Source organism: Girardinichthys multiradiatus, chromosome 11 (assembly GCF_021462225.1).
Source record: "Girardinichthys multiradiatus isolate DD_20200921_A chromosome 11, DD_fGirMul_XY1, whole genome shotgun sequence".
NCBI lineage: Eukaryota > Metazoa > Chordata > Actinopteri > Cyprinodontiformes > Goodeidae > Girardinichthys > Girardinichthys multiradiatus.
The window spans coordinates 4,757,979-4,771,735 of record NC_061804.1 but is presented as its reverse complement, the minus strand read 5'-3'; the positions used below and the strand labels follow the sequence as shown (position 1 = coordinate 4,771,735).

At 47.0% G+C, this 13,757-nt stretch overlaps 1 long non-coding RNA gene across 1 annotated transcript in view; it reads right to left on the bottom strand.

Moving 5' to 3' along the window:
- The window catches only part of LOC124876017, a 27,409-nt gene extending 13,652 nt beyond the window's left edge, over positions 1-13,757 (bottom strand). Inside the window, exon 1 of the long non-coding RNA XR_007040192.1 lies at positions 13,558-13,757. This is a non-coding gene — a long non-coding RNA (uncharacterized LOC124876017). The remainder of the gene's footprint in view (positions 1-13,557) is intronic.

The window sequence follows — 13,757 nt, the reverse complement described above, 5'->3', positions numbered from 1 at the left end:
GTGCCACATTCCCCAGGTCAAGCCACTTTTGAACCAGAAACAGCGGCAGAAGCGCCTGACCTGGACTACAGAGAAGCAGCACTGGACTGTTGCTCAGTGGTCCAAAGTACTTTTTTCGGATTAAAGCAAATTCTGCATGTCATTCGGAAATCAAGGTGCCACAGTCTGGAGGAAGACTGGGGAGAAGGAAATGCCAAAATGCCAGAAGTCCAGTGTCAAGTACCCACAGTCAGTGATGGTCTGGGGTGCCGTGTCAGCTGCTGGTGTTGGTCCACTGTGTTTTATCAAGGGCAGGGTCAATGCAGCTAGCTATCAGGAGATTTTGGAGCACTTCATGCTTCCATCTGCTGAAAAGCTTTATGGAGATGAAGATTTCATTTTTCAGCACGACCTGGCACCTGCTCACAGTGCCAAAACCACTGGTAAATGGTTTACTGACCATGGTATCACTGTGCTCAATTGGCCTGCCAACCCTCCTGACCTGAACCCCATAGAGAATCTGTGGGATATTGTGAAGAGAACGTTGAGAGACTCAAGACCCAACACTCTGGATGGGCTAAAGGCCGCTATCGAAGCATCCTGGGCCTCCATAAGACCTCAGCAGTGCCACAGGCTGATTGCCTCCATGCCACGCCGCATTGAAGCAGTCATTTCTGCAAAAGGATTCCCGACCAAGTATTGAGTGTATAACTGTACATGATTATTTGAAGGTTGATGTTTTTTGTATAAAAAAACACTTTTCTTTTATTGGTCGGATGAAATATGCTAATTTTGTGAGATAGGAATTTTGGGTTTTCTTGAGCTGTATGCCAAAATCATCCGTATTAAGACAATAAAAGACCTGAAATATTTCAGTTAGTGTGCAATGAATCTAAAATATATGAATGTTAAATTTTCATCATTACATTATGGAAAAGAATGAACTTTATCACAATATGCTAATATTTTGAGAAGGACCTGTAATAAGGGTGTGTTCACTTTGTACAAGGAAGTTTGGCGTTTGGGGTCGCCTGACCGAAACGCTAACTGAAATACTCCAGTGAGTGGAAATCCAACTTGTGAGGTACCAACCAGAACCCGATCACATTCATCTACCTGACCTTTTAAATTTGGGTAAAAGTAAATTGATGAAAAAAGATAGGTGTTGGAAGTTTCCATCCTAAAAAGCCCGACCTCAGTTGAAACAAGTTCATCTGAACTTTTCTAATCCACAACAGAAGAATCCCCTGTTGATTTGCCCTTTAAACTGATCATCAGTGATGACGGGCAAATTCTAAACTACAAAGCTCTATTTGACTTCACAGCCTCAGCCTGGAAGCAACAAACAGAGCAATTTGTTTAAATGCCACATGCTCTCAATCCCTCATCATATCCAGGTTTTCATGAGGGTGAAGAGTCTCAGTGATAATAATATCAGAGACAGTTATTATGATAGAGTAACAGCGAGCAGGATGTGGAAATGGCAGTGGTGATTACAGTAACATTTTGTCGTTCAGCAAGTATGGAGTTTTTCTGAAATTAGTACGAAAATTAATAATTTGCTAAATGCACTTACTTGTTTCATTAAAGTCACAATAATTATTTTTTGAAGTTAAAATAGCGAGGCTCCAGGTCAATTTGTACCCTCAATTCATCCCCAAATGTGGTCATTACATAACTACACGCGTCCATTTTGAACTCAAACCAACAAGATTTAAGAATTATGAAGATTATAATAATAATAATAATATGCCCAAATTAAGCATTTGTTTAGTTTAATTGTATATTATTTCCTGAAAAGGTAGTTTTATTTCCCATTTCCATTGATTTGGATTCTAATCCCGCTTGGGTCAGATGGCCAGAAAAACCCTAAATACCTTTACATGACTTCCTGTTGGGAGATACTATTTATTACAGTCATATAACCACATTTTCTTACAGTGGACTATAAATAGGATACAAAACATTACTTGAAATCACTGTTGTCAACATGGACACCAAACGTCACCCTGGTGGGTATGTGCTGACGTATGTTTGACAATAGCTGGAACCAACAGTCAGGTACCAAATGACCTAAACTGCAAGGGTACGAAATGACCAGCAGCTGTTTTAAAAAGTAAAACTGAAGACTGAACCTAGTGTACTCCTTTAAACTACAGTAATTCTCTTATTTATTAAAACAGGTGTCCCTTTTGTCCTTGTGTGTCTCATCATGGGTCCAACATAAGGTCCTATTTATACAACACATTTGAGGAATTCTTGCTTTTTGCAGATGATGTGATTCTGTCCCTGTCTTCCAGTCCAAACCTTCACTACGAGCAGCAGCAGTTCACAGCTGAGTACCAAGTGGCTGAGATGAGGTTCAGCTCTTCCGAGGCCAGAATGGGAGCAGAGGTGGACTGAGTTTAAAAGATAGCCCTGGACTTTCTCCCATGGTCCGCATGTGTACTAAAAGCCCCTAACAGGAATGTCCTGATCTACACATCTAACAATATTAAAGATCTTGGTGGTCTTATGAAACCATGCATGTTTTGCACACATTGCTTCTCTCATGTTCTTCAACTGTTTGAGTTAGTTCCAGTCTTTTCTCCAGGCCAAGAAAACATGAAACTGTATGTACAACAGTTTCTTCTGCACAGCTGAATACAGGTCCTTCTCAAAATATTAGCATATTGTGATAAAGTTCATTATTTTCCATAATGTAATGATGAAAATTTAACATTCATATATTTTAGATTCATTGCACACTAACTGAAATATTTCAGGTCTTTTATTGTCTTAATACGGATGATTTTGGCATACAGCTCATGAAAACCCAAAATTCCTATCTCACAAAATTAGCATATTTCATCCGACCAATAAAAGAAAAGTGTTTTTAATACAAAAAATGCCAACCTTCAAATAATCATGTACAGTTATGCACTCAATACTTGGTCGGGAATCCTTTTGCAGAAATGACTGCTTCAATGCGGCGTGGCATGGAGGCAATCAGCCTGTGGCACTGCTGAGGTCTTATGGAGGCCCAGGATGCTTCGATAGCGGCCTTTAGCTCATCCAGAGTGTTGGGTCTTGAGTCTCTCAACGTTCTCTTCACAATATCCCACAGATTCTCTATTGGGTTCAGGTCAGGAGAGTTGGCAGGCCAATTGAGCACAGTGATACCATGGTCAGTAAACCATTTACCAGTGATTTTGGCACTGTGAGCAGGTGCCAGGTCGTGCTGAAAAATGAAATCTTCATCTCCATAAAGTTTTTCAGTAGATGGAAGCATGAAGTGCTCCAAAATCTCCTGATAGCTAGCTGCATTGACCCTGCCCTTGATAAAACACAGTGGACCAACACCAGCAGCTGACACGGCACCCCAGACCATCACTGACTGTGGGTACTTGACACTGGACTTCTGGCATTTTGGCATTTCCTTCTCCCCAGTCTTCCTCCAGACTCTGGCACCTTGATTTCCGAATGACATGCAGAATTTGCTTTCATCCGAAAAAAGTACTTTGGACCACTGAGCAACAGTCCAGTGCTGCTTCTCTGTAGCCCAGGTCGGGCGCTTCTGCCGCTGTTTCTGGTTCAAAAGTGGCTTGACCTGGGGAATGCGGCACCTGTAGCCCATTTCCTGCACACGCCTGTGCACGGTGGCTCTGGATGTTTCTACTCCAGACTCAGTCCACTGCTTCCGCAGGTCCCCCAAGGTCTGGAATCGGCCCTTCTCCACAATCTTCCTCAGGGTCCGGTCACCTCTTCTCGTTGTGCAGCGTTTTCTGCCACACTTTTTCCTTCCCACAGACTTCCCACTGAGGTGCCTTGATACAGCACTCTGGGAACAGCCTATTTGTTCAGAAATTTCTTTCTGTGTCTTACCCTCTTGCTTGAGGGTGTTAATAGTGGCCTTCTGGACAGCAGTCAGGTCGGCAGTCTTACCCATGATTGGGGTTTTGAGTGATGAACCAGGCTGGGAGTTTTAAAGGCCTCAGGAATCTTTTGCAGGTGTTTAGAGTTAACTCGTTGATTCAGATGATTAGGTTCATAGCTCGTTTAGAGACCCTTTTAATGATATGCTAATTTTGTGAGATAGGAATTTTGGGTTTTCATGAGCTGTATGCCAAAATCATCCGTATTAAGACAATAAAAGACCTGAAATATTTCAGTTAGTGTGCAATGAATCTAAAATATATGAATGTTAAATTTTCATCATGACATTATGGAAAATAATGAACTTTATCACAATATGCTAATATTTGAGAAGGACCTGTACATTCTGCAGAGAAGAGTTTTCAGACTTTTCTTGAGCCATTAAGTGGAACAGCTGTTTTACAATTTATCCTCTTCATCCTGGCATTTCCCTCTTATTTTTTTATCCTCTTGCTTTCATCAACCCAAATAGGGATGCACCGATATTAAAAATTTGAGCCAATTTGTTATCTTAACATTAATATTTCTGTAGATTTAATGTAGTAATACAGTGAATACTTTCTTAACGCATCTATTTTTAAATTGGCTCAACAGACTTAATGGGTAGTAATAAGTTTTACTTGAGTAACTATTTAAAATATTAATAAGAGTAGTTCCAGGGCACCATATTATTGCTTCTACTTAAGCAACACTTCTAAGTAGCTGTACTCTTTTCTAAGTTTAGCTTTTGTGTATTTTACCCACATCTGGTCACTTTACAGCAGTGGTGTTCCAATCGATCGGCCACCGATCATTATCTGCCGATTTCCGTTAAAAAGTATGTAATCGACGTGTGCCGATCAGTGTCTTTCATTGCCGATTACAGAACCCGATCACATGTACCTCATACTTTGCAGTGTAGTGTAGCTCCCAATGTCCTACAAACTGCGCAAGCGCGCGGCGGCAAATCCTGAACAAACATGTCTGCTGTTTGGAGCTTTTATACGGTCTGTGAGAGTGATGTAAAGTTTGCGTCCTGCAACACATGCAATGGTAAAATACCTCGTGGGGGAAGCACGTCAAAATGCTTCAACACAACAAATTTAATACGACATTTAAAGAACAAGCACTTGGCGGAGTATGGTGAGTTTTCGAGGCTCACTGCAGAGAATGAAAAGAAGGCAACCGGAGCAGTCAGATGGCAGTTAACGCAGCCCACCATTGCCAACACTCGCTCGTATGAGCGTGGCAGTCAGAAGGCTAAGGAAATAACTCGAAAAATAATTGAATTAATCGGGCTAAATGACCAGCTTTTCTCCGTGGTGGAAGACGCTGGGTTCCGCCGACTGCTCTCACACTTGGAGCCCCGCTACGTGCTACCGGGACGTAAGTACTTCACAGATCTAGCCCTGCCCGAGCTCCACCAGACAGTGTACTCTCACGTCCAACATCTCCTTAAAGAAGGCGTCTCATCCTCTTTAAGTTTCACGAGTGATATATGGAGCTCGGACGTCAGTCCTGTGTCGATGCTAAGTTTAACAGCTCACTGGATTGATTCGGATTTTCAACTTCATAAAGCTGTTCTGCATGCCCAGGAGTTTTCTGGTTCCCATGCTGCCGTAGCTTTAGCCACCACATTTGAGAAAATGTTTCAAACATGGCATATTCCAAAAGACAAGATACACGTGATACTGAGAGATAATGCCAGAAACATGGTGAAAGCTATGATAGATGCTGGTTTACCAAGTTTGGGGTGTATGGCACACACCCTGCAGCTGGCCATCCATGAGGCAGTGCTGTCACAGCGCAGTGTAAGTGACATTATTGCCAAAGGGAGACGCATTGTGGGGCACTTCAGGCACTCCCCATTAGCGTATGCAAGACTTCAGAGTGTACAGAAACAACTTGGCCAGCCCACCAAAAGACTGCAACAAGATGTCAGCACTAGGTGGAATAGCACTTATTATATGCTCCACAGTCTCCTTGAGCAAAAACGAGTATTGGGCGTTTACGCTGCTGACTTTGAGCTACCTGCAACCTTTACATCTTCTCAGTGGGAATTGATTGAAAACATGACAACACTGCTGGAACCTTTTGAAGAGCTGACTATGGAAATATGCTCATCAACTGCATCTGCTGCTGATGTCAAAACCCTCTGTGATGGTTTTAAAGCATATTCTGACCAAAGAGACTGCAGCAGATCATGGTGTGAAGACAACTAAGGACACGTTGCTGGAAGCTGTCACCAAAAGATTTGCTGACATTGAAGAAGAGCCCCTCTACAGTTTGGCAACAGTCATAGACCCAAGGTGAGCTAATCATCATCAAAATAATGATGGATTTAAAAAAGCATTATAGAAATTATAAAAGCAACATAGTTACATTTTTTATTCTCAACTGGCCTGAAAATTAATGTGACCCCCTCCCCTAAAGGTACAAAGACAGATTTTATTCTGAAGGACTTAAGACCAAAACACACAGACTGCTTCTTGGTCTGATGACAGAAGCCGCTCAGAGGGATCCAAACCAAGAACATGAAGCTAACAGCACAGGGGAGCCAGCAGAGAAAGTGCCACGACCAGGATCTTTGTCTTCAATATTCGGTGAGATCCTGGCAGAAGAAACCTCGCAGCAGGCTCACACCGACAGTCCAACGCCATCAGAGATGATAATCTACCTCTCAGAGCCACCCATCTCTCGGAGTGCATCATCATTGGAATACTGGAAAACTAATAAGGAACGTTTTCCAGACATTGCTAAAGTAGCAAGAGCTTACCTGTCTGCACCATGCACAAGTGTGGAGTGAGCGCTTATTCAGTGCTGCATCCAACATTGTGGACGAACACAGGAATAGACTCATGACTGAAAAAGCTGAGATGCTTCTCTTTATTAAAAAGAACCTTCCCACAATGCTTACCAATAAGTAATAGGCATTTAGCATGTAAAAATGCTGTTCAACATTTTGCCTGTTCAAAGCAAATGCACTTTAATTTCACTTGTGCTGTTTTTCTGTTTCAAGATCTTTAAGACCATGTTAATGTTGTTTGAGTAGCAAATGGGCTATTTTATTTTATATATGAAGCAACAGACCCATAGTATTGATTTGTTTAGTAAATTATAAGAAAGGTAAACATGTAGTTTTTTTTCTGACAATCCACAACAGTTTGCTCATGCACTTATGACAGTTATTTGAATGCAACCTGCACTTGCCTTTGAACAATTCCTTTTTTATTTAACATAATTTGATTAAGGCAATGTGATTTATTTTTACTGCATTATTCGCCAAGAGGCTTAATGACTTAACTCTGTTAAAGATTGCATTACTGATAGCAGGTTTTCAGTTGTCCTTTTCGCTAAATATTTGCTGCATTGTTCCTACATGTTTTTTGCATTTTTTATTTTGAAAAAGTAAGTAAAAACAAATTTTTCATCTGAATTAAGGTGATTCTATGGTTCCTTTTTTCCACATCATGTAGCCAGTAGCCCTTATAGCTAAATTGAAAAATTTACTGCCAATCCATGTGATCGGTGATTGGCAATGATCGGAACTCATGGGTGATCGGTATCGGAATCGGCAGCAAAAAGCCTGATCGGAGCATCCCTACTTTACAGAGTGAAGAACAAGCAGATTTTAACCAAATACCAGACATTTAGTTTGTGGTACAGACTTCTCGTATGAACTCAAGAACCCCACATGACGACTACAAAATCGAGGCGCGTGACATCGCCCGGTACTGCGGAGCCGGGGACCCACCCTGGAGCCAGGCCTGGGGTCGGGACTCGTCGGAGAGCGCCTGGTGGCTGGGTTGCTCCTCGCTGGACCCAGCCGGGCCAAGCCCGAACGAGAGACCATCCCCAGTGGGCCCACCACCTGCAGGGGGAACCGTGACGGACCGGTGCAAAGAGGATTGGTCGACGGACGAATGTGGAGACCTCGGCGGCCCGATCCCCGGATGCTTAGGCTGGCTCTAGGGACGTGGAATGTCACCTCGCTGGGGGGGAAGGAGCTTGAGCTTGTGCGGGAAGTCAAGAGATATCGACTAGAAATAGTCGGGCTCGCTTCCACGCACAGCGTGGGCTCTGGAACCGATCTCCTCGAGAGGGGCTGGACTCTCTTCTACTCTGGAGTGGCCCACGGGGAGAGGCGGCGGGCTGGGGTGGGTTTGCTTGTTGCCCCCCAGCTCAGCCGTCTAGTGTTGGGGTTTACCCCAGTGGATGAGAGGGTCGCATCCCTGCGCCTTCGGGTTGGGGAGAGGTCTCTGACTATCATTTCAGCCTACGGGCGGAGTGGTAGTGAGGAGTACCCGGCCTTCTTGGCGTCCCTGTCGGGGGTGCTGGACAGTGCCCCTCCCGGGGACTCCATTATTCTGCTGGGGGACTTCAACGCCCACGTGGGAAACAACATTGACACCTGGAGAGGCGTGATCGGGAGGAATGGCCTCCCCGATCTGAATCTGAGTGGTGTTTTGTTATTGGACTTCTGTGCTAGTCACGGATTGTCCATAATGAACACCATGTTCAAACATAAGGGTGTCCATCAGTGCACTTGGCACCAAGATACCCTACGCAGGAGGTCAATGATCGACTTTGTTGTCGTATCATCAGACCTTCGGCCGCATGTTTTGGACACTCGGGTGAAGAGAGGGGCTGAGCTGTCCACTGATCACCACCTGGTGGTGAGTTGGATCCGCTGGGGGAGGAGAAAGCCGGACAGACTTGGCAGGCCCAAGCACATAGTGAGGGTCTGCTGGGAATGTCTGGCGGACCCCTTGGCCAGGGATGTATTCAACTCTCAACTCCAGGAGAGCTTTGACCAGATTCCAAGGGATGTTGGAGACATAGAGTCCGAGTGGACCATGTTCTATTGTCGATGCTGCCGCCCATAGCTGCTCGGACCTGGGAGGAGTTTGGTGAGGAGTTTGGTGAGGCCATGGAGAAGGACTACCGGAGGACTACCGGTTAGCCCCGAAACGATTCTGGCAAACTGTCCGGTGCCTCAGGAGGGGGAAGCAGTGCTTCGCCAACACTGTTTACAGTGTGGGTGGGGAGCTGCTGACCTCGACTGAGGACATTATCGGGCGGTGGAAGGAGTATTTCGAGGATATCCTCAATCATGCCGTTACGCATTCCCTGGTGGAAACAGAGGCTGGGGACTCGGGGTTGGACTCTTTCATCACGCAGGCTGAAGTCACCGAGGGGGTTAAAAAGCTCCGCGGGGGCAGGGCTTCGGGGTTGGATGAGATCCACCCTGAGTATCTCAAGTCTTTGGATGTTGTGGGGCTGTCATGGTTGACACGCCTCTTCAACATTGCGTGGCGGACGGGGACAGTGCCTTTGGATTGGCAGACTGGGGTGGTGGTCCCCCTACATAAGAAGGGTGACTGGAGGGTGTGTTCCAACTACAGGGGGATCACACTCCTCTGCCTCCATGGTAAGGCCTACGCCAGGGTATTGGAGAGGAGAGTCCGGCCGATAATTGAACCCCGGCTTCAGGAGGAGCAGTGTGGTTTTCGTCCCGGCCGTGGAACACTGGACCAGCTCTATACCCTCTACAGGATACTCGAGGGTTCATGGGAGTTTGCCCAACCGGTCCACATGTGTTTTGTGGACTTGGAGAAAGCATTCGACTGTGTCCCTCGTGATGCCCTGTGGGGTTGCTCCAGGAGTATGGAATTGGGGGCCCTTTACTAGGGGCCATCCGGTCTCTGTACAAGCAGAGCAGGAGTTTGGTCCGCAAAGCCGGCACTAAGTCGGACCTGTTCCCGGTGCATGTTGGACTCCGGCACGGCTGCCCTTTGTCACCGGTCCTGTTCATAACTTTTATGGACAGGATTTCTAGGCGCAGCCAAGGGCCGGAGGGTGTCTGGTTTGGGGACCAGAGGATTTCGTCTCTTCTTTTTGCAGATGACGTGGTCCTGCTGGCCCCCTCTAGCCAAGACCTACAGCATGCGCTGGGGCGGTTCGCAGCCGAGTGTGAAGCGGCTGGGATGAAGATCAGCTCCTCCAAGTCCGAGGCCATGGTTCTCGACCGGAAAAGGGTGACTTGTCCTCTTCAGGTTGGAGGGGAGTTCCTGCCTCAAGTGGAGGAGTTTAAGTATCTCGGGGTCTTGTTCACGAGTGAGGGAAGAATGGAGCGGGAGATCAACAGACGGATCGGTGCGGCTGCCACAGTAATGGGGGCGCTGTGCCGGTCCATTGTGGTGAAGAGAGAGTTGAGCCGAAAAGCGAAGCTCTCGATTTACCCGTCGGTCTACGTTCCTAACCTCACCTATGGCCATGAACTTTGGGTCATGACCGAAAGAACGAGATCCCGGATACAAGCGACTGAAATGAGCTTCCTCCGTAGGGTGGCCAGGCACTCCCTTAGAGATAGGGTGAGGAGCTCGGCCATCCGGGAGGGGCTCGGAGTAGAGCCGCTGCTCCTCCACATCGAGATGAGCCAGTTGAGGTGGCTCGGGTATCTATACCGGATGCCTCCTGGACGCCTTCCTCGGGAGGTGTTCCAGGCACGTCCCACTGGGAGGAGGCCCAGGGGACGGCCCAGGACAGGCTGAAGGGACTATGTCTCTCGGCTGGCCTGCGAACGCCTTGGGCTCCCCCCGGAGGAGCTGGAGAAGGTGTCTGGGGAGAGGGACGTCTGGGCGTCTCTGCTGAGTCTGCTGCCCCCGCGATCCGGTCCCGGATAAAGCGGAAGACGATGAGTACGAGTACAAGCTGATCCAACTTTGATGTAATGTCCTTCAAACAAGTCAAAATGAGAGCTTTGCTTTTCGGCTCAGCTTTCTCTTCACCACAACGGACCGGCACAGTGCCCCCATTACTGCAGCAGCCGCACCGATCCGTCTGTCGATCTCCCGCTCCATTTTTCCCCCACTCGTGAACAAGACCCCGAGATACTTAAACTGCTCCACTAGAGGCAGGAACTCTCCTCCAACCTGAAGAGGACCTCGTCGACAATCAGTTCCTTCGACTTGGAGGTGTTCAAAAGGAGGTTGTTGGTGGTGCACCAGACAGACAGCCGTTCCACCTCCATTCTGTACCTGGTCTCATCTTCTCCAGAGATGAGCCTCACCACCGTGGTATTATCGGCGAACTTTATGATGGAATTGTTCGGGTGGATGGGGGTACACTCATAGGTGTAAAGGGTGTAGAGTAGGGGGCTTAGGACACAGCCTTGTGGAGTGCCAGTGCTGGTGCTCAGTGCTGAGGACTACTCTCACTCTCAGGGATCGGTTTGTCAAAAAATCCCTTATCCAGCAGCAGATGTTGTGGGGGAGACCCAGGACCCCCAGCTTGTTCACCAATCTGCTCGGAATAATGGTGTTAAAAGCAGAGCTGAAGTCCAGGAAGAGTAGCCTTGCATAGCTCCTTCACGGTTCCACGTGTGTCAGCGTGGTCTGCAGAGCGGTGGCGACGGCATCCTCTGTAGACCGGTCGGTTCTGTAGGCAAACTGGTGGGGGTCAAGTGTGAGTGGCAGGCATGAAGTGATATGACCCTGAAGCAGTTTCTCAAAGCACTTTATGATGATCGGTGCTAGTGCCACTGGCCGGTAGTCATTGAGACTGCTAATATTGTTCCTTTTTGGCAGTGGGATGATGGTGGGGCACTTTAAACATGATGGGATGGAGCACTGGGACTGATTAAAGATGCTGGTAAAAACCCCAGCTAGCTGATCCGCACAGTCCCTTAGCACCCTTCCCGTCATACGGTCAGGTCCAGCAGCTTTCCGGGGGTTCACTGCCCCCAGGGTTCTCCTTACTTCCTGTACTTCTACAGGGATGGTTTGGGTGTTGAGGGATGAGAGCTGCAGTATGGGCTCTGCTGGTGATTCAGCTTCAAAACGGGCGAAGACATGGTTTAGCTCCTATGCCACTGAGGCATCCCCAGATATTGCGATGGTGTTGCTTGATTTGAAGTTGGTGATGTGCTGGACCCCTTGCCACACCTGCCGGCTGTTGTTGCTGTTGAATTCTTTCTCAATCCTCTGCTTGTAGTTTGCCTTGGCCTCTCTGATGCCTCTCTCCACTGTGACGGTGTTAACACAGTGTTGAATATAGCGTACTGGTGAGGTGAATACTTCCAGGTCCTGGTGGTAGAAAATATCCCAGTCTGTCCTAAACAGTCTTGTAACTGCTGAGTGGCACCATCCGGCCAAGATTTTACAGTCTGGATTTTGGGGGGTGCTCACTTCAGCACAGACTTGTATACTGGAATGAGAAGCAGGGACATGTGATCAGAAGAGCCCAAACGGGGCAGCTGAGTGGCCCTGTATCCATGCTTGATGTTGGAGTATGCTTTATCTAGCGTGTTAGCTCCCCTAGTGGCACATTTAACGTGCTGGTGGAATTTAGGGAGTGTTACTTTCAAATCAGCATGGTTAAAATCTCCCACATTCACATGCACTGCCTCTGGATGGTTGTTCTGTTGCCGGCTGAGAGCATGGTCCAAGTGGCTGAGAGCAGCACTGGTGTTGGCATCAGGTGGAATATAAACAGCAGTCACCATGACAACGGTAAACTCACGCGGAAGGTACAACGGCCTGCATCTGACGGTGATAAATTCCAGGTCTGCTGAGCAGTGCCTGTCAATAACCGTGGCGTTTGTGCACCAGCTGTTGTTCACGTAGATGCAGAGCCCCCATCCCCTGTTCCTACCGGAGTCATGGCTCCTATCATATCTGTACGCTCTGCGTCCTCCAAGCTCGATAGCTGTGTCATGAATGGATGAGTGGAGCCAGGTCTCCGTAATCAGCAAAATGCAACAGTCACGAATGAGACTGTTTGCTGCTAGCTGAAGCTTCAGCTCATACATCTTATTTGTGAGGGATCTGGTATTTGAGAGAAAAATGCTGGGTAGCGGCAGTTTGTGTGGCCTTCTCCGTAGTTGTGCCAAGAGGCCAGACCGGCACCCTCGCTTTTGTTTTTTGTCATTTCGCCGCCTCTTCCACCTGACCGTTGGGATAACAGTCCACGAGGAGCTCGGTTTTTGGGCTATGTCACGCACTATTCGCTCCATAATCCAATACAGAAAAGACTATGTCTGCTGTAGGTGATCCTAGACATACTAATGAAACAATAAACCTTAAAGAACAGCTAACAACGAGAGGAGCTCCGAGCCGCTGCGTCTGTGCGCGCCGCCATCTCACCTTTTTCAAGCGGAGAACATCACTGACTTTTGGGAAGTCCTGAAGGCAGCGGGTGTAATACAACGCCATTGCTTTCGGAACAACCAAACAGGAAGTGCTCACCCTCACAACTTTCGATTAGCGAATGACAAGTAGCCACATTGTGCTATGAGCCAATTGGTAAATGCAGCGGAATAGCTCTTTAGTTTAATGCTGAAAAAGAAGCTACGAATCAGCTTCTACTTTGTAAAGGCGGGAGGAATGCTCCGTTTTCATTGGTTCTTAAGAATAATACAGAATGACAGCAAATGTGAGCCAGTCAGGTTAACCTTAAGTTTTCTTTTTAACTAGGCCATTATATACAAAAAATGTATCCTAATACAAAGCGTATTCAGTGGCAAATGAGACCCGGGGCCTCAGCCCCAGAAGCCCAGGTCTAACGACGCCTTTTGAGTACAATATGGCGAATCTACCCACCTCTGGATTTATTCTCACAGCACTAAACAGCTAGAAGCTGACTGAGAGGAATGCTATTATTTTGTCTCACAGCCGTGTTTACCTCTGACTGTGGCGCAGGTGTCCGTCCTTCTTCATCACCAGCCTTCATCTTCATCAGGTTAATTTCCCACCTGGCGCCAAGCTTACTTTATGTTAACCTTCAGCAGCAGCAGCGGTCAGCTGGAAGAGTTTGTAGCTGTAATTTATAATCAGTACATTATCAGCCAGAACTTTGTTTTAGCGGATTTCTTCCGTTTTACA